Here is a 4,103-nt window from a genome sequence, read left to right as displayed (position 1 = left end):
GATTGGACTTACAAAGACCTCCTTAACAAATATATTCTCCATCGGAGCATGTACGTTCAAATTCCAACAAGACCTGCTTATGCTTCCAAAAATTCCTTCTCTTCAATTTTCTTACATTCTTCAAGTATCAATTAAGATTTCACCTCTAGTACTATGAAGCCTCCCAATTTGTCTTTTCTTGAGTTCTCATCATCATGTCGTCTATTTTTCACTTGTGTAGTGCTTTTGCCATGCATTAGCCAAGTCCTTTCAGCTAACAATATAACGGATAAGCTTGCTTTGCTTGCGTTCAAGGCCGCAATAACTATGGACCCTTTTGGGGTGCTGAATTCATGGAACCATACGACTGACCACTGTCAATGGCACGGTGTCATGTGCGGTCGCCTACATCGCAGAGTCACAGGACTAGACCTACAAGCCTTGAAGCTTTCGGGATCCATCTCCCCTCAAATTGGAAATTTGAGTTTCTTGAGAGTCCTGATGCTCTTCAACAATAGTTTTCATCATGAAATCCCACAACAAGTCAGCCATTTGCACAATCTACGTGTCTTGCGATTATCCGTCAACACATTGGAAGGCAAAATCCCGAGAAACTTGTCGAGTTGCACTCACCTTACACAGCTCCTCCTTTCTTACAACCGGCTGGTTGGAGAAATTCCCATTGAGTTCGGTTCTTTAGTGAAGCTTCAGCTTCTTGCCTTAGGTGTTAACCATCTAACGGGAAGTATTCCTTTATCCATCGGAAACATGTCATTGTTAGAGGGTCTTGGTCTCTCTTTCAATGAGTTGGGCGGGAAGATACCCCAAGCTCTAGGAAAATTAACCAAACTCAAAGCGCTTCAATTAGATGAAAATAGGTTGTCAGGCACAATTCCTCCACCTATCTTCAATCTTTCTTCCATAAAGGGGTTCAGTATCAATCATAATGAAATAGGAGGGAATCTTCCTGCCAATATAGGCTTTGCTCTTCCAAACATTGAGATTTTCAACATTGGGTTCAACCGATTCACTGGAGTGATTCCTCGGTCAATGTCTAATGCAACCACTTTAAGGTGGCTACAAGTCTTTGACAACAAATTCTCGGGGAATATGCCTCCTTTGGACCGCTTAAACATGCTCAAAATATTGGGAATAAGTACTAATTATCTTGGAAGCGGAGGGTACAGTGCTTCAAGCTTCTTTTGCTCATTGACTAACGCCACCTCTCTAGTGGTGTTGTCTATGCAAAACAACAGCTTTGGCAGGATGTTGCCCGAGTGCATTGGTAATTTCTCTAATACTCTCGTCACTTTGAGGCTAGCAAGGAATCTACTGTTTAGCAAGATTCCCAAAATAGTTGGAAATCTCATCAACTTACAAGGCTTAGTTTGGAACACAACAGGTTTTCAACGCTCCCCTCCACTCTAGGAAATCTTCATAACTTAGTGGAAATAGATCTATCATATAACAAGTTTTCCGGAGGAATTCCTTCTTCATTAGGAAACCTAGTAAACCTAGCACGACTCTATCTCAATCACAATCACTTTCACGGCTACATTCCTTCACGTCTATCGGAGTGCCGAAGTTTGGTGGAACTTGATCTATCTAGTAACAACTTAAATGGAACTATACCGCCAGAGTTTATAGGCCTCTCATCACTATCTATACTTCTGAACTTGTCTCGAAACCATATCACCGGTGTCCTACCTGAGGAAGTCGGGAAATTGTATCTTTTGGCTCAACTGGATGTCTCAAGAAACATGTTGGATGGTGACCTTCCGGCTAGTCTTAGCAGTTGTGTTGGATTGGAGGTGCTCAAAATGCAAGAGAATTCTTTCCAAGGCACCATTCCTTCATCTATGAGTATGTTGAGGAATCTCAAGGAGATAGATCTTTCACACAACAATTTATCTGGTCCGATTCCAGAGTTTTTCAAGGCATTTCACTTCTTGGAGAACTTAAATTTGTCATACAATAACTTTGAAGGCACATTACCGACTATAGGAATCTTTAATAATGTCAGCGCTACTTTTGTCTCTAGAAATGACAAGCTTTGCGCAAGATTGCCCAAATTTCGTCTCTCAAAATGCAGCTCTAGAAAGTCAAGCCGAAAACTATTCCTTAAGTGGAAGCTCACCATCTTGATTTTCTTCGGCATTCTTGGAATAGCTCTTGTTCTTGCTCTTATGTACTTTGGTCGGTTGAAGAAGAAGAAAAGAACAGAGCTAGTTTCAAATTCCAAAGATGATTCATCATTGAGTCTATCTTATCGAACTCTCATTAAAGCAACCGACGGGTTTTCTTCAAGTAACTTGATTGGGGTGGGCGGTTTTGGATCTGTTTACAAGGGAGTCCTTGATGAGAATGGAACTGTCATCGCTGTGAAGGTACTTAATTTGATGCTTCACGGTGCTGCGAAGAGCTTCATAACCGAGTGCGAGGCTTTAAGGAACATCCGACACCGCAATCTTTTGAAAGTCCTAACAGTTTGCTCGGGCATTGATTATAGTGGCAATGAGTTTAAGGCCTTGGTTTATGAGTTCATGGTCAATGACAGCCTAGAAGATTGGCTGCATCCAAGCCCATCACCAGCTAATGTAGATGGGAAGGTGCAAACATTGAGTCTCATCCGAAGGATAAATATTTCCATTGATGTTGCTTCAGCATTATATTATCTCCATAACAACCTACAAAGCCCTGTTATCCATTGTGATTTGAAGCCAAGCAACATCCTACTAGATGCTGAAATGGTTGGACATGTTGGAGACTTTGGTTTGGCGAAGATCATGATTGAATCCCCAATGACACTAAAGCGAGTATGAGCTCTGCCGGTGTAAGAGGAACTGTTGGATATGCTGCTCCAGGTAAGTCTCCTCTTCTTTATCCCCTAAAGGCAAATGGACACATCACATTCAATAAAAAAGCAGCAAGCATTTGCGCGCTATTTCCATCTGCCTCAACTGGTTCTGCTGCTATTATTTATCTTTTATTTGCAATTTGAATGAAGTGCAGAATATGGAATGGAAAGCATGGCTCCAAGAGAAGGCGATATTTATAGTTATGGCATTCTCTTGCTAGAGATGTTCACGGGCATGAGTCCAACGAATGAAATGTTCAAAGAAAATTTTAACCTTCATAAGTTCGTCAAGGAAGCCTTGCCCGAACAACTTCTAGAGATTACCGATCCTCTTCTACTTCAAGAAATGGAGAGCCACATGGGCATCAGCAGAGGAGATGCAGCTTGCGATTGTCTAGAGATGGTTTATAGAATTGGAGTCGCCTGCTCGGTCCAAGCTCGCAGAGAGCGGATGAACATCACAAAAGTCGAAGCTCAGCTACGTTTTATCAGGGATAAACTTCATGCAGCTGGTTTCCAAGGATAGGTAATATATAAGATCAATGGCTTTTCTGCATTTTATTTTCCATTCGACGACTAGATCATTGCCATATATGCAACGATAAGCACGCATTCATGTGCCTGCTTGTCTGGATAAACTCAAAAATGCACCCACAATTCCTCAATTTTCCAGTTTTGTGTGAATCAAAAAAGAAGACTGCCAACTGAATTACATGCATCCCATTACAGAAATAGAGAATTCATCCTGTAGAATCATTGTTAGAACTCTAAGGGCAGCATGAGGAATTTTTCATGATCAAAGCGGATGAGAGGCTAATCATAGCCCCATCCGTTAAATATATTCGGCATATGCATTTGCAATTTCACCAAATTGCAATGACTTTAGGACCTTTATGCAGCTTTATCAGGAGTATGCTTTTAATAGACAATATATCAACTTTGCTGAATGAATGAATGAATCTACAAATCTCTTCCAGGTTATATGAACTCAGGAGTGCTTGGCGTCGGTTTCTGCAATTTCAGTAGTTTTTTTTTCTTCCATGCTTAGTCCCAGAAAAGGGGGTGCATGCTATGTTATTATAGTAGATCCAGGGAACGGCAACGGTTCTCGGATCCCGGCCACGGCTCGAAATGAGGACTAAATCTTGTCTGTTATTCAATAAAACTCGAGTTTCAGCCCAATCGCTGCATGAACTACAAGTAGCTTTTTAAATTTGACGACGGTTCGATGCATTCCTTCTTCCGTGAACCTTTTCATTTACAATGC

The 4,103-nt window shown here is 41.3% G+C and overlaps 1 pseudogene; it reads left to right on the top strand.

Annotated features, from left to right (window-relative positions):
- The first annotated feature begins 306 nt into the window (after positions 1 to 306).
- Positions 307 to 3,362, top strand: LOC120293464 (annotated as a pseudogene).
- Positions 3,363 to 4,103: the final 741 nt, after the last annotated feature.

The sequence above is a fragment of the Eucalyptus grandis genome, chromosome 5, assembly GCF_016545825.1.
Source record: "Eucalyptus grandis isolate ANBG69807.140 chromosome 5, ASM1654582v1, whole genome shotgun sequence".
Classification (NCBI taxonomy): Eukaryota; Viridiplantae; Streptophyta; class Magnoliopsida; order Myrtales; family Myrtaceae; genus Eucalyptus; species Eucalyptus grandis.
This window is presented reverse-complemented; position numbering and strand designations above follow the sequence as displayed.